This window comes from Grammomys surdaster, unplaced genomic scaffold (assembly GCF_004785775.1).
Source record: "Grammomys surdaster isolate TR1022 unplaced genomic scaffold, NIH_TR_1.0 125807, whole genome shotgun sequence".
Classification (NCBI taxonomy): Eukaryota; Metazoa; Chordata; class Mammalia; order Rodentia; family Muridae; genus Grammomys; species Grammomys surdaster.
The window spans coordinates 1,252,292-1,275,593 of NW_021620638.1; the positions used below are offsets into that span (position 1 = coordinate 1,252,292).

General features: G+C 41.1%; 1 protein-coding gene across 1 annotated transcript in view; it reads right to left on the reverse strand.

Moving 5' to 3' along the window:
- Elmo1 (engulfment and cell motility 1) overlaps nt 1-23,302 on the reverse strand; it is a 503,321-nt gene that overhangs the window by 249,155 nt on the left and 230,864 nt on the right. The window lies entirely within an intron of this gene.

Consider the following 23,302-nt stretch of genomic DNA (forward strand, 5'->3'; position numbering starts at 1 on the left):
CTGCCCTCAAGAAGGATAACTAAGATGAGTTATCACACACAGCATGGTGATGGCTCAATACTGTTATACCAATGAGAAGTTGAAGCCTGAATATTCTACTTTCCTCCACCAATCACCAAAACCAGCTGAAACCATATAGATCTTAATGGAGAATGTATTCAAAGAAACTGTGATCTTTATTTTTTTATATACTTAAAAAAAAGAATGAACAAAAGAAGCAAAGACTTCTGAAGACAATTTGTTCTTGCTGTACAGAAATGCTGATTTTTGTATAGTGGTGTTATAATGTTCAACCTTGCTAAATTCACTTAGTATTAACAGGTTTGGGTTGGTGAGTATTTTTGTCAACAGAATTTTCTCCCACAAATGGTCGATAGCGTCATCTTCAAACAGGAACAGTTTGACTTCTTATTCCAGTATGAATGACTTTCTTTCTCTTACCCTAATTATTTTGGTTGGTATTTCCAAAACTGTGTTGAATAAAAATTATGAAAATGAGTACCCTATTCCAGCATATAAATTATAACAATATGAGATAATGTGTTTGTTAATTCACTAGAGGTAATAATCCACAATTTACAACTACTTCAGAACATCATGTTATGTGTGATAAAAATCACACAAAGCCAGTGTAAAAAATTTGCATAGAACTTGTGGGAGTAGCCAGCCAATACCTGATTTGACCCAAGGTCCAATCCACAAGAAAGAACCAACACATGACACTGCTTGGGTAACCAAGAACCAGAGTCTAGATAGCCCAGAGACCTAGGGTAAAACCAAACACTACTTGTCTAAAAAATTAAATACATAAAATAAAAATCAATAAAATGATTCTCAATGATATTCTGCTACACTCATATATCAGTGCCTTATCCAGTCATTATCAAAGAGGCTTTCCCTGGCAGCAGATGGCCAGATATGCAGAGGTCCACAGCCAGACATTATACAGAGACAAAGAGTAAATTGGAGGTCTCCATCAAATTCCTTCCTCTCCTCCCCTCAGAGCTCAGGGAATGCCACTGAAGAGGAGGCAGAGAGAGAGAGAGGCAGAGAGAGAGAAAGAGACAGAGAGAGAGAGACCATTAGCTTGGCATTTGTTTTCTGGGACTGCTGACTGTAAGAATGAGTGGGACTCTGACGCTTGTGCTGGTTCTTGGGACTCTTTCCCTCCTGTGGCGTTGCTACCTCTAATTGATATGATACTGTTTGCTTCATCTTATTATATTTTCTTTTTCTCATGCTCTGATGTCATCTCTTAGAAGCCTGTCTTTTATAATAAAAGATAGAAAGGGAGTGGATCTAGGGTAGAAGGGGAGGAGGGGAGGAACTGGGAAGAGTCAAAGGAGGAGGAAAATATAATCAAGATATATTATATGAGAAAAGAATCTACTTCAATAAAGAAGTTTTAAAAAAGAGAAGAAACATTAAAATCAGACTTCAAATAATCAAATATGATGGCATTCTACCTCCAAAATGTCATTTTAAGACCTCCTTAAAATTTATATAATTTGCATGAGACAATTATTTTCACTGCATCTCTAAATACTTTCTAGTAAAGAGCTTCAGTCTCTTTTGCTAGGGAAATTTGGTCAATAGCAGTTCTTTCTAACTTTAGAATCAGAAGGCCGTTTTACTCATGGCTTCAAGGTTCAAACCACCTATAATTACCCACATTTGAATAACGTGTTCATTTGAATAAGAGTTCATGCCACTTGTCTTTCCCAAGATGATCTGAGGTTGTATTTAAGAACTAATTAAGATTATCTAAAATCCAGGAAGAGTGGTTCTGTCTGTAGCCCAGAGTTCCTGTTTCAAAGCATCTAGTTCACCATGGATATACAGTGAGCTGAATTAACACAATGGTTTGGATAGTGTTATGACATTCTACCCTGATCCATGCCACAAACATTGGAGAGCTTTTAAAATACTGAGGATCAACTGATGAGAATGAGGCACCTAGCTCATGGAATCAATATAACAAAAAAAATCATTTGCCGCTTCAAGCATAGGGCAACTCAGTAATTTTTTTAAAAATTATGTCTGTCTACATTTATGTGTGGGTTTGTGTACATGTGAGTGCAGCTGCCTTCAGAGGACAGCTGGAACACCCAAAGGTGGCATTGCGGCTGGTTATGAGCCACCCTATATGGTGTTGGGAACTGAACCCTTGCTATGGAAAGAGCAGTACATACTTTCAACCACTGAGCCATCCTTCTAACCCCAGTTTAGTCCTAATGTGGTATTTACTGGAGCGAGAGGATCCAATCATATCCAACTGAAGAAAAGAAAATCAAAGTACATGAAATAACTCAATGGAGATTTCAATAACTATAATTATTTAGAAAAAATAAGGAAGAGTAGAACTTGCCTCATGTAGACAAATTAGTTATTCTGCAGCATCTGGTTTTCCTGAGCCCAGGTGAAAGTACAAGGATTGTCCCTTACTGAGTTGTTTAAGGTGCTGTTGCTACCTTGCATTTTGTGAGTATTAAATATCACCACACCCCCATCAAGCAGATGTCACTGCTGTCCTTCTGTGGCTCATGAGAAACTGTGGCTAGATGCCTCCACATGCCAGCACAGCACAGGACCTCAGACCATAGATTTGGCCAAGACTTGGCAATATCTTTGGACACTATACCTCAACCACCTTATGTATCTACATTTTCCCCTTTCAGTTTGGAAAGTGAATATATTTACTCTCATACTGCTGGTGTTTGGATGATATGTTTACTTCCAAAAGGGATGGGCCACCAAGTAGCATAGGCTAGCCAACAAGACTGAGTGCTACAAGACAATACAATAGAATGGAATACTCATTTCAAACTGATTTCTATTATTAGCCTACTCATCTATTCCAACAATAAATAAAAAGAAAATCAAGCTGTGCCTGTTTATGTACACTCAGCAACTCAGGTGACTGAGGCAAGATGATAACAAGTTTAAGGTTTGTCTGACCTATAGAAGGAATTCAAAGCCATCATGTACAACTTAATGAGGGCCTGTCTGAAAAAGAAAATTTTATAGAGGGCTAAGACTATACCCAAGTTGCAGAATGTTTTCCTAGTACCATGAGACCCTAGGTACAATCCCCAGTACTAAAGAAAAGCCACTCAACTGAAAAACAAAGCAAAACAAAATGAAACAAAACTTCTCTGAATTCTCAATCTAATTCTAACAACCTACTAAAAGAATCATGAAGGAAGATGACCAAGAGAAACCCCCTGTAACCTAAGAGTCATCATTTTTGCTTGAACTTTACAGTAGGACCCTTAAAGTTTTCTTCTGTCAATCATTCTTTCTTGGCCATATAATTTGCTCACTAAGTACTATTCAGAGGGTTTTTATAATGAAAGAAAGAGGAAGAGAGGGGAAAGGGATTGAGAGAGACAGACAAAGAAGGATTGAAAGATGGAGAGGGAGAATAAGGGGGATAGAGAAGAGGGGGAGGGAGGGAGAAAGAAGCAATTCTTTGCATACTTCAATCACCTCTAGACTACTTGTATTATCTAATATGTCAATGATATGAAGTGATGTTATATTATGTCATTAAAGGCTGATGAACTCAAAAAACTCTATGTTCAGTACAGAAGGAACTTCTTTTAAGTATTTTCAATCCATGGTTGATAGACCAAAATCCCATGGAGACAGAAAGCTGACTGTAATGGATGTCTGGAGCTCCTTTAAGGTACCATGTAGCCTGTTGGTATATAATAAAATATTTTATCATGATGCAGATATGGCAAAGTATCCTTTGAATGAAGTGTCCACTTCATCCTCAACAAACCATCACCAGGTCCATGAAGTAATTATTGTCTCGTGAAAAAACGAAACTTAGGCGCTGACTGAGTAGCTTGTCAGTTTCAGAGCCAGTATGTGCCAGAGCCAGAGGGTAAACCCAAAACCAAGCCAGAGGGTGAACCCAGGGTGTAGATACGAGGCAGCATCTTTTGTTGACAGGTTGCTGATCAATCTAACATTGCTGCGAATTTCACAGCGATATCCAGTGCAGGTCCCTCACTGCCAGCTCTTCTCTGAGCACATTATTCCCCCAGGCAAAATGTGCCTGTGATGCAGCCTATTAGCAGGAGCTCTGCCCTCTTCATCCATACCAGACCCTGTAACAGACCACATTCTCTGTGCTCCACTGGTCTCCAACAGATTGGCTCTTGCCGCGCAGAAGCCAATTAGAAAATTGCTTTTGATTATTCAATGAATTGTTCTAATTAAGAAACATCACTGCACTTCAGATGAAGAATATCCTATTTTGTTGTTGGGTGAACTGTTCTTCTGTCTGGTTCCAAGTATCATGAACCCAGTCCCCTGAAATGATGTTTTAGCTTCTGTTCTTTAATAGTGAGTGAAATCATTTTACATATATGAAGTTTTGATAACAAGAACAGGAATAGAATAGGAATATGTTACAGGCCTACATATTTGAGTTTTCTGTACTGTCACAAGAATAAAATCTATCCTGAGACTCCAGCAAGACCAAGAGCTAGACCACTCCTTCTTCATTCATGAGATGTTCCTTGTATAGATTTATTTCTTTGCTTGCTGCATGTTATTTCTTCCACCTGTCTTGAAAAGGAAGGTATAAGGTTTTGATGAATAGCCTGAAATTTCCCCTTGTTTTACTGCAAAGCCTGTGCACCTCTATACATTCTTCTGAAATGTCATTTGTTAGCTCCCAAGGAAGTGGTGCTGCGTGAATCACAGCAGACAGCACTCAGCTCCCAGGGGATGGTGAACAGAATGGCTGCTTTCTTTCTCAAAACACCAGAGTCTAATTTACGGAGCAATGTACTGACCAGTAAGAGCTAGAGCATGTAACTTTAGCGTGGCCCTAGGCCTGGGGCTAGCAGGCCTTGTGATCTCCCAAAGGACTTACCGAAGAACCATCTGCAGGACTCACTGCCAGTCTCCAATTTGTTAGCACTGTCTGAGTCAAGAACTTGCGTCTCTAGTAAATTCCCAGGTGATATATCTGATGCTGGTTGTGGGGACACACTTTAGCTCATCTCCAGTTACACAGACAGTATCAGAAGATGGAGAACCAGGTTTCCCAAAATCCTGAATCCCCTACAACATACACTACATCACATTTAATCCACTGGTTCAATATCAATACACACCTGCCATGTGTTTAGGCTGTGCATTTAACAATGCATTTATTCAGAAAGGGAGATTATGATTTAGGAGCCTCTTATTTATCCTATTTCTAGCAGAAAGAGCATGCATGGTCACCTTGATGGGAACTGATAATCAGTCAATATTTTCTACTCCTGGGTGCTTCCTGGTTGGGGAAGCAGAGCTGGTAATAGCCTGAATGATTTTTAAATGATCCCTGTTTTTCAATTACCAATGCTATGCTAGTCCTTCATTAGTGTGGATAATAAAGAGATGATTACAATAATGCTTGCCAGATGGCATATCACAGGGAAAACCTTGGAGGATTTAGGATTTAATATTTGTACTATATAAGTGTCTACATTTGTTCAACAAATATAGCATTATAAGCAACCTTTAAAACAAATCATATTGAGTGAATATTCATTTAGCATAGAAAATGACCCATTTATAAACATTGTTTAATCAGGCAGTAGAAGGGCATGTTCTCCAGGGGGAAGGAGTGTCACGTGGAGCTGGGAGCGATATGCCCCTTTCTTCACCTCCTCACTCAGGAGTACTAAGTGTATGATATTTCATCGAGCTCTCTGTGGCTAGAATATAGCCTGGAATACAGTTGGAAATTCACTAGGGAGCTGTTAAAAATCCCAAAGTGCATCCTACACCCCACATTAGTGAGAAACTAACTGGAAGCCATGCAATTAGATTCTTAAAACCCATGCGTGATTGTGATTATGATGCCCCAAAGACACGGAGAACCACTTTTCCAAACCAGTGATTCTCAAACTGGAAGGGATGTCAGAACCCCCCTGAGGCTGGGGTAAAGCCTGGTGCTTATAGCTTCATGGGATCAGACAGAACTCAAGAAATGCCTAAAAATGAAGCTATGTGGAAAACTATAATCCCCTAACCTGAAGAAACATAAAGTAACTGGTAGACTGGCTACTGGTGACATTAAAGGAACACAGGCTCACGAAGCTATATGTGTAAGTGGAGGTATAGGGACTGGGGAGAGGAAAAGGCATGGGGTAGGTTAGCCAAAGCTAACAATATATAAGAAAACCTTATGGAAATTAGTGTATATGCTAATTGAAAATTTTTATTTTGAAGTAGTTTGAACAAAAGTACCCTTCATGGGTAAACCACAGTAACCCCAGAAAACAGGGATTATTAACTAAAAATCTCACAACCAGGCACAGGATATAAGTTATTGGTCAGAGAGGCTCCAGAGGCACCCAAAACAACACAGGCTATTACTACTGCTCTTGGTGACCCACCATAACTACATGATAAAACCCTTTTGCTGAAGACACCACTCACTTTGGATGTGAGACATAGAGAAAACAATATTGGGTTGACCAGGAAACTCTTTTTCTGCCAGAAAGTGCTAGGAGAAAAGACGTCATCTTCCTCACTGCTGGACCTTACACTTTATAATCCTGACCATCCTGGAGCATTGTGTTCACTGGTGCAACAGTTCCTAAGGCAGCTGTGGAGGTAACCAACTGCTTTCTGATTGGATATGATGCCTGCTACACATGATGAAATGATGATAATAGACTAAACTTCTGAAAGTGTAAGCCAGCCACAATGAAATATTTTCCTTTGTAAGAGTTGCCATAGTCATGATGTCCTAAAATACATATTTATACGTATTTTTGAAAGTTTCCAATTGTGCAGGTGTATTGAAATGAAATTCAGCAACATGTACATTAACAAGTACCTCTTAGTCAACAACTGAAGCAGGAATTGCACAACAACTGAATTTTTTTATAATCAGCCACCATAACCAAACACAGGGAGCTATGGATCTCTGTTCTTGCTGATGCAGTTGGAACCTGCATGTCCTGTACCAGGTACTGGAATAGGCAGCAACTTTTATTGAAATGGCTGCTCTAGGCAGGCCAGAACACACACTCAGAGTGAGCAGAGCTCACAACTTTCTCTGTTGCTTTCACTCGTTTGTATAATGAGGCTCTTGAAAACATTTGACCTCACAATTTCCCACACAGGTCAGTATCTCTAACAAGTAGCATTGAGGAATTTCCCATTCTAGTCTTGGTCTCTAAACAGTAAATGTAATAAGAACCTATGTTTTTGCTGGTGGTAGCTCAAGACTGTAATGGCAGCAAGAGGTTCCTGCAAGTTTGAGGCCAACCTGAAGGACTCTTAGGTCAGCATGGCTAAACAAACACCCAATAGGATGACAGAGAAGGCAGCCTGCCTGACCTTTCAGTGGAAGACAGAAAACAGGATGAGGAATGGAAACACGACTGACCTGGCTGGAGCAATGGTAGTGACCGGCACCATGTGAGGTGCTGAATTCAGGAGATCAGATAATCCTTCAAGAACCCAAAGTGACAAGAGTTAGAAAAGAGAAGGATGCTACTCTTACCTTCCGGATGAGGGTCAAGACTAGAGACTTCTCCAAAGCCACAATTACTAAATGTGACCACTTGGGAAATTTCTTGTTTTGTTTTGTTTCTAACTCAGGCTCAGAAGAGCTTCAGAAAGTAGGAAGCAAGAAAGGACTTAATCAGTGAAATGTAACAATGATGTTTTGAAATCTAAGCACACTTCTATAGAACAAAGGAAATCTGCCCTAGGAATAATTCATGAGAACCCAGTACCTCATCATTAAAATTTGATTGAGTAACTCACAAAAAATCCTTAGGACAAAACTACAGAGGATGATGCTGAAAATCCATGCCCCAGCATCTCTACCTCAGAGCAGCCCATCCACCTCTGTTCTCAGTTGCTGTTCCTTCTCTGTGTGCCTGGACTCCCTAGTCCTCTGCAGACTGCTCTAAGTCTCTTCACCTACAAGCCAACTCCTGGCCTGAACCCCAGCTCCACATCTCCTTGATAATTTCAAATGAAACTGTTGGATGATGAATCTAGTTCAGCTCAACTGTGGATTGTCTGCAATTACCACTGACACTTCAGGAACCTCCTCCCTGGGAACGTTCCACAGCCTAAGAAAGTCTGAAGGGTAGGGACTAAGTTCAAGAAGGTACTAAGTATAGAAAGTAGGAAGCAAGAAAGGACTTGTCAGAGAGATATAACAATAATGTTTAGAAATTTAAGCATACCTCTATAGAACAAAGAAAATCTGACTTACATATATATGCACTTACACACACAACTTATATTTTGTGACCACATGTACAAGACAGTTTATCAGGGAGCTAGGGAGATGGTTAAGACCACGTAAGACTTGCAAAGGACTCAAGTTCAGTTCCCCATACCCACATCAGACAGTTCATGGCCACATATAATTCCAGCTCTAAGGGATCACATGGCCTCTGGGAGACTCCTCAGATGACACCTGCCTTCATGTGCACAGACCCACCTCCATACATATATACATGATAAAAAATGAAAAAAAATCTTTTAAAATAGAATCCTTCATCAAAAATCCCATATTTGGGGCCAGTGAGTGACATGGCTTGGTGGGTGAAGACGCTTCCCACTGAGCCTAATGATTCAAATTCCATCCTCAGCATCCACGTGGTAGAATAAAAGAACTAATCCCTCAGTTTTCCTCTGACTTTTCACATGTGTATACACACATGTGCACGTACTATACACAAATAAGCATTTAAAGCTTGCACTTAAAAATAAACTTCAGGTGAAAAATAGTGCTTTAAATAAGTTGTAAGACATGAAGAAAGGCCTTGCTCTATTATGCATACACTTGATGAAACTCTGAGTGGACTCGAATCATTATCCTGAAGACGCAGAGTAGAGATCCACAGAATAAAGGATAAACAAAGCATAGTTTATTTGGGATGTTGATTCAATAGGCAATGCACAGAATTACCATAAAAACTCAATTAAAATGCCTTGGGAATAAATTTCCTTTAAATTGAAGTTGGCTAAAGGTTTTTGTTGAAGACTTTATGAATAAGGAAATTGCTGTCAGGTTTTATAAACATATCCACATTTTTCTCTACTCAGCCAAGCACATATGGGACTTTGAACAATCCAGAGAGCACCCTGCATTCTGGGTAACATCCCTCCCCTGTACTCCGGGTAGCATCCCTGTCTCTCATCTGTCCTCATTTCTGAGCAGCTCTGTTTTGATCCCATTCCCCTTTATGATCATCCTTTATCACTTCAAAACTAGGGGTGGAGTAGTAGTCAACAGTCAAGTTCCTCTCCCTCATCTCCAGGAAATGCAGAGGCTAAGCATCCAACACAGAATACACTAATGTGCAACAATCACTGTATGGCAGGCCTCGCCTAAGCACCACCGACCCCTTTCCTGTCCAGAACTTTTTCCATCTGTCTGAGCAGGGTTCTGGCACAGAAGAATCATTGGCATGAGAAACACAACCTGCCAAGAGGGACCCAGGAACTCATCCTGCTCCAGCTGCTATCTATACCAAGACATCCTTCCAGGCCTTGTTTATAATAGCAGAAAGGCTTGGATGGAGCCAACAGCAGGCACTTCGTTGTGGGAGCAGATGCTGAAACATTCTTATCATGTTAACGGATGGTGAGCACTGATCCAAGCTGGGGCGGTGTGGGGTGGAGGTGGAAGGCGAGTGTAGCTCAGGTGCCTAACTGGGTCCATTGTTTGCTTTCTATAGATGTGCATCTAGTTTCGTGGTTTTTTTTTTCATTTATAACTTTAAATTTTTTTTAATCAAGCAGAGAATAATCTGTGGTCTGCAAATTACATGGAATTCAATTCCTATGTCTATAATGAAGGTTTTTTGGAACTCAATCAGGCTCACTTGTCTAGGACTGATTAGTAATAAAAACCTTCAGAAGGCTGACAAAGCCCAAACATTTGTCACCTGTAGTCCACAGAAAGCATTTGCAAGCCATTGTTATAAACACTGAGTCAAAAAAAAAAAAACCCACAGTTCTCTCAAACCAAAACATGGACCTTCTGTAAGTGTTCAGTGTTTATTATAATGATATCACAGATTCCTGGTCATTTAACTGGAAAAGCTCTGTCCTGGAAATGCTATAATGAAAGGAAGAATGCTGTCAGCAGCCTTCACTGTGTCTGAAGGTCCCCTTATCCTCTCTCTTACCAGCTCCTGTCAGTGTCTCAAGTTCCCAGTAGAGACTATCCTCTTTTTTCCTGTCAAGAACCTCTCAAACATGGCAGAATCTGGCTTTTCAATTTGGAGACCACAGCTTCTTTGCCATAACAAGCTCATTTTAAATATTATCAAACCCTAGAGTAGAGAGGTTAACCATCTTGCCCACATTCCCATTAACCAGAGTCGTGGGATTTGAACTCAATAGCATACAGCTAATGTGTTAAACTTACACCTTATAGGAATCCTTAGTTAGCTACACAGTGGAGTATCTATTTCTGGACATTTTATCTTTCCTATGATGCTCATAGGGTAATTATTGCATGTGACAAAGATAGAACTATAAATCTATGTTAACTTTATTTCTGTACAATTTCTATAGTAGTACATATTACCTTCCTATGCATATTTTATCCATAACATTCTTTATAGTTGCATTATATAAGTTAAGATAGATATTTTATAACTATATTTTTAAGTGCATTAAAGGGAGAGTTCAGCAGGATATTAATAATGATTTATAGTGATGGGAAGATGGATAATACTTCTTGGGGTTCATATTTCCTAATGAAATTGCGTTTATTTTTACTTATATTTGACTAGGGGTGTTACACGGCATTCTAACAAGAAAAAAAATTCATTCCAAAACAGAACATGAAGGCTAGCCTGGACCTTCACCCTGCTCCTTTCTGCTTGAGTCTTTCTCAAGAACTTCTCTGTGAGTCAGAATCCAACTACATCAGAGAGACATGCCCTGCTCAGAAAATGGCACAGATGCAAGCAGTGTTTCAGTCAGCATAAGTGGACAGAACAGAGAGATAGAAGGAGAGAGAGAGAGAGAGGGAGAGAGAGAGAGAGAGGGAGAGAGAGAGAGAGAGAGACAGAGAGACAGAGAGAGAGACAGAGACAGAGAGAGAGACAGAGAGAGAGACAGAGAGAGAGACAGAGAGACAGAGACAGAGAGACAGAGACAGAGAGAGAGACAGAGAGACAGAGACAGAAAGACATAGAGAGACAGACACAGAAAGAGACAGAGAGACAGAGGGACAGAACCTCCATAGGACCACCATCACTGTAAGTGCAATCCTAGATCCTCTCTTGACTTTGGCTGCAGCAGGATGCCTTTGCCAATATGCCTGACCTGCCAGTGTGTGGCCCTAAAGAGCATGAAGGGATGAACATTCTGTATTCTGACTCAGCTAGCCTCTCCTTACAGTTTGTACCACATTTCCTAGTTTGTCCAGTTAATCAGAACCATAGGATCAGGGCTCCAGCCTAGGATTTCACTTCAACACCAACAAAACAATCCTAGTCCAGCCTCTAGGGATGGCCTGGCAGTGTTGGGAAACTGACACGATCCTGATATGGCTTTCCAATTCCAGTGCTGTCCAACCTATAAATCCACGGGTTCCACAAACATGAAGGGAGAAGAGACTGAGCCACCAATATCCACCCAATTCAGTTCAACCTAAGAGCAGCTGAATACAAGGAACCACTCCTTACAGCTTGGACTTGGGAAAGGTGACTGGAGAAGCTGAAGTGACTAGAAAGGGAACCAATCAGGGCTGTGAGTCAAAGACCAGGGACATTGCCATAGTTTTAGTTTGAACTTCAGAATAGTTTTTCAATTAACTTTTTAAATTGCACTTGCGATACCACACTATAAATCTAGCATTGCAGGAGGAAGGCTTCAAAATTCTGTCTTGTGAGCATGAGATGGCTATTATACTCATGAACTCACCATAGCTCTGGTTACCTTCACAAGCCTTAAACGAGACTGGGCCCACCTACACTCAGTCATGGGTGGAGAAGGGATTCAAGAGGTCTGTGGTGGCTAGCCAGTTTGACATACCTGGAAAGACAAAATCTCGACTGAAAGACTGCCTCCAACAGGTCAACCTATGGACACATTTCTGGGGCATTTTCTTGATTACAAATTGATGGTTCCATTACAGGTGGAACCATCCCTAGGCCAGTGGGCATGAGCTGTGCAAGAAAGGAAGTTGACTAAGATCTTGAGCACCAATCCATGGTTTCAACTTCAGTTACTGCCTTGAGCTCCCATCTTGGCTTCTTCCCAAGGTGAACTGTAAACCTCTAAGGTGAAATCAGTCCTTTCCTCCTCAGATTGGTTTTGCTTAGCATTTTATCATGGCAACAGAAACTAATGTGGGACAAGGTCCAATCACTCTCCAAGAACTACAGGCAGTGAGAGCTGCTTAAGGAGGGAGAATAGACACTGGTGAGTTTGACACAGTCCCGTGGAGAGCATCTTACTCATCTTCACAACGGCAGCCCTGATTAAACTGGCCAATTACAAAAGAAAAAGACATGATAGTGGGAGAGGGGCTTGGGGAGATTAGGGATTATGTGAGGAAGATGAAGAAACCTGAGGGTGGGAAGAAGAGTATTATCAGAATGGGTTATACATGTGTATATAAGAAATTGTCAAAGAATAAATTGAAAACAAATAAACAAATCCTAGCAAACAGAGGATCAAGGCCAGCAGTTTTCTTTCAGTCCATAAAAATCTGACCAGTCACACATAGAGGCATGCATCTCCCTCAGTCTGGGAGTAAGGACCTGAAACAAGTACCAACAGAAGCAATAAATCCCCCCAAAAGAATGAGAAGTGTTGGAAATGTTAAGTAAATAACATGGAGATGCCGAGTGGCCCCTAACCTTAGCAAAAAGATTAAATGGAATTAAGAAGTACTATTTACTTTAAAGCTTTTGTTGCTCTGGTGACCCCCCATGTGTTCATGGTCCCAGGCAGAATAGAATGTAGCCTCAGGATCCTGGCCTGAAATGAGGCAGTACAAGCCAGAAATGGTCAGAGAAGGTCGTAAAAATCCACAAATGCTTGTCTGAGCACCTATGGAATTAGCTCTCAGATGCACAGGAGAGAGCATCACTGCAAGCTGAGACTCAGGGGAAAGAGGCCTTTACAAAGACCTGAGTGACAGTGTTGGCTCGGCTGGGTTCATTAAAGCACCTTGAATACGGCTCTCTCTTTGTAAAATGTTTTAACATTGTTTTGCAAACATCAATAGTAGTCGGAATACAGAATGCAACAAGTGATAGAGTTTTCCATATTCCTTCTATTCCTTCAATACAGCAGAGATCATGTGGACCTAAAAGCATGAGTATGCATTTCCATGTGCTCATCTGCAGGCAAGAGGAGGAAAGCATTTAAAGATAGATAGTAGGTACCAGGAAGTTCACTGTCAAATTCCAGTAAGGAAAGAAGGGATCCTGCAAGAATCTGATGGCAGGAAGAAGGAGAGGCTACATGTAAAGGAAGAATGTGAAATGAAGAGAATTCGTGATGGAAACCTATGTTCAGATGCATTAGAGATGGTCTGCATACATTCACATACTACTGCGAGCATGCGCGTGATACACTGAAGAGCAAAGAAGCAAGCTTTTGTATAACATATATAAACTGCTTGTACAGAGACAGGAACAGAACAAAGTCAACAATGGCTTTCTGTGTGTGCACTCAAGCTGCACCTGCCAGAGGGGCACCCACACGGAATGTGTGTAGACGGTCTGCCATGCAGCTCAGAGCTAGATGAGGTGGCAGGGGGGTGGGCAGGGGGTTGGGGTGGGAACAAGAGCTACCTTATTAGAGTCTGACTTTTTTTCTAAAACAACCTCTCACAAGTGGGCATTTCAATAATTAAATCTGACTGAAATTTTACTTTAAATTATTCTAATAACTCTAAGTTGATAATGTTACTGTAAAATTCAGTTAGCAAGAGAAACTCTTTCAATGCTGCCACAATCGTTTTTCCAAGTGTGCAAACATGCAGGAGAATAATACACACTGGTGGTAGAAACAAGTAAGAGAAGAAAAACAGAGGACTGAATAATATCACCCACAGCCATCTTGCTCTTCTTCCTAGGTTATCATAAATGAGTAATGAGTACAAAAACCATCACTGGTATTCTGTTTTTGTCCAATGCTCAAAATACTAAAGAATGAAAATCTTAACTTAGAAAATATAGACTTTATTACATATTTGAAGCTTAAAGCATAATTAAACATTATGACCACAGCAAGTTTGGGTAGTTTGAATTATTTCAGGACTTTGCAATTTAAATATCACTGAATAATACAATCAAAATAAAATCAGAAGGCGGTTGGTGCCAGAAGCTCAAATCTGTATTTATTTGCAGTAACACTTCAGTGCTGATCAGCAAACCTTTCCCCCTGCTATGCCCCAGCAAATAAAGTATAACTGAATTTGTCACTTCAATATAGAAGGAGGAAGAAAAATAAAGACGACTTTGGAGATCAGTTTTCATATTACATTTTGTGACATCCAGTAGATGCCTCTGTTTCTCTCTGATAAGGAATATTAATAGAAACATTTCACTACTCTACCAATGAATCCATTCTGAATGAACTTAGTACATATGTGCCCAATTCTTGTCAGGCAGCCCTCAACATATGATACATTCCTCCATCTACAGAAGAGCACACTTTCCTCACCCAGTCCACATTTTCTAGTCAATGGCTGATGAAGAAGCTCCAGTGGGTGCCTCACACTGACTCACAGAAGGCAGAGAACACCAGTGGCCTTGCTCAGTCACAAGCACTCACTCTTCATGGAAAAGATGTCAGGCTCCCTCTGTTAGTTCTAGTGGCAGCAGTAGGGGGAGGGGGTGTCTTGCTGGAATAAACAAGGCAAGGAACAACCCATAAAACACAGCTGGATCTGAGACATGCCTAGGAGAATCCCTTTTCTGGGCCTTGTGCTTCTAGGGCTTATTTGAGTTCCTCACTTTCAGAGACTTTAAGACACTGGCCCTCCAAGCCTGGTAGTCTTTCTCAGGAAAGCAGCTCGCTGACTCAACTAACCTGTCATAGCAAGTACGGAGGTGACAGAGTGACAGCATCAAAGCAGTAGCCTGGTTCCAGTGCAATCTTTTATATTAGCTGATAATCTTAGAAAACAAAGCTCACTGGACTAAAAATTTCTCCCGCACTCACTTAACTAGTATGCTGTGGAGACTCTACCCTCTGACTATCCTGGCAAATAAAACCAGGAGATGCAGAGAGCACCAGGAGGGCCCTAGAGAAATGTCAGTGGTAGACCAATACTAATTCTTCAACCTCACAATCCTCTGCTGCTCTCAGCATCGCTCCCCAGGGGGTAATCTTGGCCCTCACCCTAAGCTTGGAATCCTTCAGAATCTCAAACAACTGTTTATTGAGACTTTCCATGTCAATGTAAATTTTGCTTTTTCATGTAATCCCAAGTTCCAATTCGAGGGACTATTCAAAGCTCACATCAATCTCTGGTCCTTGCAAGCATCCTTCTAAATGGCCCTCCGGCCTGACTGTATGACATCATCTTCTCATCCCCAGGCTGCTGCCAAAAGGACCAGACAATAACTGATTAAAAATCAAAACTTCCCCAGGGATAGTGGATATAGTCTACCTTCTTTGAGTCCCTCATTCAAGCATGGAAATTTCCAGTGTCCCATGGGGAAGGTAACTTGTTCTATTTATAAGGATTGCTGGCAAGGAAGACTTAGTAACATTTCTCAGTTTTGACACATGTATAGATTCAGCCACATTTCACCTAACTTCCAGGTGCTCGGTTCCGTACAGTACTGCAGTGATGTGCCTGGATAAGTCACTCAGATAAAAATTAGAGACATAAGTCGCTTCAGCCATGGGATACTTTAATTACAAGTCACGTATCCCAGAATTGGCCATCCAAAATCTGAAATTATTAAGTTTTGGAGCACCAACACATCACTTGAAGAGTTTTGAATTTTTGGAGTCTATCAGACTGAAGATTAAGTATGGTCAGTGAATAAAATCTATGCAAATATTCTAAAATCCCCAAATGCCTGGATTCTAAAGCACTTCTAGCCCCGGGCATATCAATGATAGATGTTCAAATTATGCTATCCTAGGGAAATGGTTTGTAACCAGATAAAACTAGTGTACTATCAAAATATATAAGAAATTTCTTATGTATTGCTATGTATTTTGGTATAGAGGATTTTACCAAGGCATTACAGAAAACCTTCAAATAAGAAGAAAATACACACCACAGCTAAACCTTCCTACAGCATCCCATGTGAGGCAGCATTTATAAATGACAGAGTGGGAGACAGAGGGGAGAGAGATGAAAGAAATAGAAATGAGTTCCACAGAAGAGAGAGAAGACTGCAATCAGTGTGTGAGGGGTGCGGAGTTGGATCTGAGTTTAATGTCTCAGAACATCTTCCTTAAGAAGTCATTCTGAAGACTCAAGTAATGAGTTTCAGAGTCCTCTGAAACCAGCATGGTGTCCATCTCCTTGGAAAAACAAGTGGTAACTGTGGGGAGACTATACATCCAAAGAGTACAATTTTTCACAGAAGATAAGAGAACACAAACGCTTTTGCAATGTTCATTGCATGCCCACATCCCCTAACTCTATAAGTAGGTACCCCAGCTCAGAAGGTCCCTCTGCATACCCTCCACATCTAGCTCCTGAAACGCTTTCATCCACATGAGAAGAATCACTGACAAATCACATTTGAACCACTAGATAAAGTCTAACCTATGCATAGTCTCAGACAACCACTTCCTTCCGGATATACTAAGTGAGTATCATTCTTTCAGGTTCCTGTGAACCACAGCAGGAGGTACCAGCCCCAGTTGGCAGCCTATGGGTATGAACCATGATAAACAGAAACTCTAGGTGATTTGAAGAGTTTAATACTATGCAAAGGAAAAGTTTCTGAAAGTTATATCCAGGACTCATAAAACAGTAAACACATATAATGGTAAGGAGGCTCGCTGTTCAAACATTCGTTCCTGGAAGAAAACTGTTTACTGTAGCTGCAGAAGAAACTTGACTGCAAGGTTGCTAGGTTACCTGGAAAGCTACAATGTTCTAAGGAGCATTACAACCTTTGAATGTAGTCTTCCTAGGAATCAAAATCAAAGGTCCTGGCACTAGCATTGAGCTGCCGGCTGGCTGCTCCATGGACAACTGACAGTAAAGTCGGATATTAGAATTAAATAATCCTTGAACTGCCTCATTTTAAATGCCTCAATGAGACTTATAGAGGACATGCCATGCTCCCTTCTTTTGCTCTATTTACATTTCTAAAATGATAGGCCATGGCTACTAAATTCAACCTTTCTAAGAAGGGAACACAGCATGCAGCATGACCTGAGAAGTGCTGGGGTACGAGAGCTGGCTTTCCCAGGCTCTTCTTGTTCTTAATTAAAAGAATATCTTTAAGTAGAATATCTTATAGTAAAAACAAGCAGCTGGCTCATTAAGGAGGAAAAGTTTTAATCTTCCATTTAATTATTCAAACTGACTTACTCCAGATGTTTTGAATACATTGTTAATATTTGTGAGCATCCCAAGAGAAAGATGCTTTACATCAGGAAACAAAGATAGTTCAACTCTCAAAATCTATGAGCTAACGGTTTTGATTGATGATTGTTACAAAACTCCGCAACTCAGAGATGATCCCCAGCTCATAGTGAAAATTTTGTAAGTTCTATTTTTACTTAGTAGGACTCAGAATTAACATTATCATCTTTCTTTGATCCTAAGAAGACTTTTCTCAGTTTTCCAAATTTTGATGGTTCTAAACTTGGGGAACAGAGAATTTTGCAAATTAATTGCTGTCAGATAGACAGCCACCATCATATTTTCTAGCGACTATGTGTGAATATCAAAAATGTCAGCATCAAATTAACACAATGGGTATCAAGATCTGGATGCTAACCCAGGAGTATGCAGAATAGTTTCTAATGTTAAGATCCAAATGATTGCAAGCTTGTTTCTCTCCACTCCTAGCCCAGAAGTTGTCAGAAGTATGCTGCTCTAAAGAGTCACTCCAGTGTGCAGCTTAAGCACTGGTGAGCTTCTACTCTGCTAAAGACTCTTCTAAAACTATACCACAAATAAACAGAAGCACCAGGGGCAAGCAATGCAGCTAGCTGAATTATTCAAAAGTGTTAGACCCCAAAGGGTCAATGGGAGAGTGCCTGAACCCCAATGATGAGCTCACATGCACACGGACATTAAAAATTACAGATAAAATAAAAACACAAAAAAGAAGTTTCAAAAACAAATGGCAGCTGAGTTATTTCCCATGTACTTTCTGTGTGTTTACTGTAGATGTCTGTGTATCACTCAGTCCATCAGCACTCATTTAAAGAACATAAAAATTCTCTAAAGCTCTAAGTAATGGGACGCATTGGGTAATAGTTCGAAAGATTAGGGTTGAACAAAATGTACCCTTCTTTCAATGGCATAAGGAACACATTGCCGTATGCAGGCAGATGCAGAAAGACAATCAACTCATTAACTACAAATAATTCATTAGTTTACTCCTAAAACCAGGTCTTGCTTTCTCTTCTAATACCTCTTCAATTTATGAGAACCTACAAAGTGTAAGGTAGCTTAAAGAGTGTATGTATACCTCACCTTTCCCTGAGTAAGATCAGATCTAAATAAAAAGCTAAAATTCAACAACAAAGCTGGGAATAACCCCTGTCTCTATAGCAGAAAAAAACAGGTCTAAAAGGAAAGCAGTAAAGGATGCTTACCAAGCTGTACCTTTAGAACTGTGTGCTATGGTCCATTCAGTAAAAGTACAGGTAGTGACCACACTTTTGAAAGTAATTGTTTGCTATCTCAAAAGCATTTCAACCACAGAAAGCAAATAGAGGATACAAATGATCAGACAGTAATTGGAGCCGGAGTGACAAGAGCCTCCAGGAACCATGCTGCAGACAATTCTCAGACAGGGAGTGTCTAGGGCCACAGGGAGGACAATGTCAGGAGAAAACAGCATCCCCTTGGGGCAGCACTGGTTCTAGATGGTGTCTCTTGCCACCTGCATCTCTGGGCCTCTTCTCCTTTGAAAAACCCTCATCTTTAGAATTTTGTAAAGGCTGAGGGTGAAGAAAGATTGTGGTTTCATTTAAAAACTACCCACAAAAGGTCATTTCAAACTGAAGTGCTCTTCTGAGCCACTTAAGACATTTCAGAAACAAAACCAAGTTGTAATATCCAAAAAAAATATTCTCTTGGTGCTTAACATAAGAAAGACAAAAAGGCATGTCAACAGGTCTTCATTTCTCTGGCTCCTCCAGCACCATCCAAACACTGTAACATCAAGACTGCTCAGTATTCTTCTTTCCCTTTATCAGAGCCTTTGTCTGTTAAATGAATACAAATATAAACCTTGGCCCAGGATTCATCAAATGTGAGGAGGCACGCTGCATCAGCCTATGGACCGGTGGCCCAGTCATTTCCCTCAGTTGAAGCATCATCAATACTACCAAAACTGGAACTCAAATCAGATGTCCAATCACCGAGCAGTTAGTAGACTGCAAGCACATACATGCTGAGAAAGAAAAGCTGCAAGCTCACTGGGACATTTGAGGCTCTCAATATGTCTACAAATACCTCATGTTCAATCCAGCAAACTGAGGCTTCAGGGGGGATGTTCACAGAACCCACCCTGCTCCCCATCTTAGCAAGCTCTGGGCACACTGACTTTCTGCTACAGGAGAGGGGATGGGTAGAAGGCAGCAGGGAACCCATGGCCAGAAAAGGATGAGAAAAGCAAAATGGAAAAGAACAAGCAGAAGCTTCTGCTACAGTAAACAAATCTCACCAGCTTTTTTTTCCCTCAAGGAAATGTAAAATGCCATTTCTGTATTGTAACTTAATATGCCTAATAAAATGTCTTTAAGAATTACATCTTCAGTAGCCCAGAATTTAAAACATACTCCTTTAATTTTAGAGAATCACTCTGACGTTAGACTGGGGGACAGCTGTGTCACGCCCTGCTCTCTGACCTCATCAGTAGGGGTACCGGGACTGTCTGTCGCTCTTCTTGTGTGTGTTACACCACCTGCTGGCCTGCGTGGCCACCTGAGTTAAAGACAGGCCCCATCACAGTGACTACTGATGGAAGGAAGCAACTGATTCAATGTCTAAATGTCCTTTTGTTTCCATTGAAGTGTGTTATTTGAAATCTGCCTGTGGTTATAAGTAGGGACAATTATGGAACTTATTTCAAGTGGAATAGAGAAGCAATATTTCAAAATCGCAACGAGTCATGATAGTGTGTTTGAGTTAATAACTAAGGCCATGTGTCTGTAAGGAGTAATAACTGCCCCACTATCCCATTTTCTCTAACCTCTTCAAGGCTTGTGGCAACATCCCACCCCAGATACCTTGGGAAGAATAAAGCCAGGGTGGGAGTGGGGGTGGGGGGAATCCTCCTTTGATATCAGCTTGTTACATTTAAAACTCTGAGAAAATGTCTATTCCTCCTAAAACGGCCCTCTCTGCCATTAACCCCACATAGAACCCCACAACCCTCTGCCTGAAAGATCATTTATCACAGCCTGTGTCGGTGGCTTTAAAAAGGGCAAGAGAGACTGCCATGGTGGCAAGCATCCCAAGCCTATACACCTCATCTGCATATCTTTTGGTGAAACATATGTTACCTGGTTTGTATCATACATAAACCCTTATAGCTACAGGAAGGAGATATACATCGAGCTCCACTCCTAGTCCGGGATTTGTTGGAAGCACTGAGCCAAGCCCTTAATTTAGAGCATGAGATCCTGACAAGGGGCTCAACCCTTTTTTCTTGTACCTTGCCCAGCTTACCCCAACATATAGACACTTCTCAGGCAGATGAGTTATCCATCCCAGGCTTCACGCCATCCCCCCAATAAATGTGCTTTCAGCCAATACACTTTTTTTTCCTGATGTTTAAAAAGAGCAAAGATAAACTGCCATAGACAGAAGACATGAAAAGGTCTGACTTCACTGAGACACTCATGACAGGAGGCAAGCTTACTTCAGTGCATAGATCTCTTTTTAGGAGCCTGAAGCCTGGGGAAATATATTTAACCATCCAGTTTAATTATCAAAACTTGAACCCCTAAGCTGCAGCTGAAAAACAAATTGAAATGGTTTCTGATTGTTTTCTAAATACTCGAGACAGACACTGTATCTAAAAGGAAAAGGATCAGTTCACCCCTGGGCATCTGGACATGTCAGCCTGAAGCTTCAGAGCTCATCGGCCATCTGTATTGAGCAGCTGTCTGGGGACCAATGTCAGAGCTCTCGTAATCCAGCATCAAGCAATTGTGTTTAAATGTCACTCCTGCCTAGATAGTCAAGGATGCCTGTGCCCACTGGATCCCTTGGGTAAAAAATTCCAGACACCAGCATCTGATAGCATTCACTGAACAGCAGTCACTTTATGATCTATGGCTGGAAAATTGTTAATTACATGGCAGGGAGAGGTCAGCATCTGGCTAAAATGGCACCAGCTGTCCCACGATATAGTCAAATCCACCTGAGATACTGTATTATCACCCCAAATCACTCACACAGTACACATAAGCAGCCCTGCCTCTATCAATAGCCTCTCATTACCATCTCTGAATCCTGCAGTTTTTCACTATAAAAATCACATTTCTTGGTATACACCAAATTTCATCATGTTTTCCCATGGGTTTAGAATGCCACCACAAAGAAAAGTGGGATCTAAAGTCAGAGTAGGTGGAGCAAACCAAAAGACGGTAACAGTAAGGAGGAAAGGAAAAAGGGGGAAGAAAATCATCACATTCAACTTCAGGGACAGGAAATACAAGGATGAAAGGTAAAGGGGCTGGGCAGTGTGGGCATAGTCAGGAAGCAGAATCAGCACTCACTCCTTCCTAAGCTTGAATCTGGGCTTCACAGCAGGGTGTCACCTGGAGTCATCACTTTACAGTACAAACTGGCCCCTGCTCACAGTGCTTTAAGGTGCTCCAGTAAAGATCACCAGGGTTGACAACAGTGATAGATCACAGAAGGTGTTGTCAGCCTTGGAGTGATTACTGCCTCCAGTGCACGGGAAGCCAAATAGTTCTTTGTCCCAGTTGCCTGCCACAGACCCAAACACAGAGTCATCTTCAAACATTTCTCAAACCTTTGCTTTTATTCTTTTCTATTGACCAACTCAAAACTCAATAAATAGCCTATGATCACATTAGAATATACAGCATCTCTATTCTCAGTGGAGAATTGTGCCTACTTTTAACTAGAAGCTAGGCTGTGATGTCTGAAAATGGCTGTTGATGACAATAGGTGGCTTCTAGGGACTGAGTACAGGAGAGAAAGAAGACTCTGTGTGTGTGTGTGTGTGTGTGTGTGTGTGTGCGCGCGCGCATGTGTGTGAGTGTGTATCAGAAATAACTTCTAGGGAGAGTCCAACAGGCTGCATAAATTAATTTCAAAATGGCCGTTTTACTACTCTTCACTTGGACAAGCTCCCCAAAGGCTCCCAGACACTATCATTTCACTTTGATTTCCTATTAAAAACTTCCTGAGAATGCCAAGATAACATCACACAGGAGAGCTGCTTCTGAAGAGACTGCTTGATTACCATCTGATCCTTGGTCAATGACAAAGCACTTTCATAGAAATGACACTGCTCGAAAACAAACCAAAAGGAGGAAGAGAAGGAGGATGAGGCGAAGACGAAGACGAAGAAGGAGAAGGAGAAGGAGAAGGAGAAGGAGAAGGAGAAGGAGAAGGAGAAGGAGAAGGAGAAGGAGAAGGAGAAGGAGAAGACGAAGAAATAGTCAATGTCTAGACTTAGAGGCACAGACATCCTGAAACACTCAAGTAATATACATGGAAAGGGGTTGAATTAGATTAGTAAATAGAAAAAAATTGGAATGCAATGTATTATTGAATAAGTAAAACTAAGTTGGGCTGGAGAGATGAGATGCTGACTGTCAAAGAGTACTTGTTGCTCTTGCCCAGGACCCAAGGTCAGTTCCTAGTTCCCATATTAGACAGCTCTCAACTGCCTGCAATTCCAGTTTCCAGGGATCTGATTCTTTCTCCTTGATGTGTTTATAGAAAGATAAAGGGAGAGTGAATATATTCTATGGTGTAGTCAGGTATGGAGGAAGAGGGATGCCTCCGAGGGCCCATGCTGAGGCATCTCTTCCCCCTGAGGGACCAGGCACATGATGGTATCTTATAGAATAGAGTTTATTAAGGTCATGGAGAGGGGAGTTAAAGAGAGTAGTAGAGACAGAGAAAGGGGGGGGG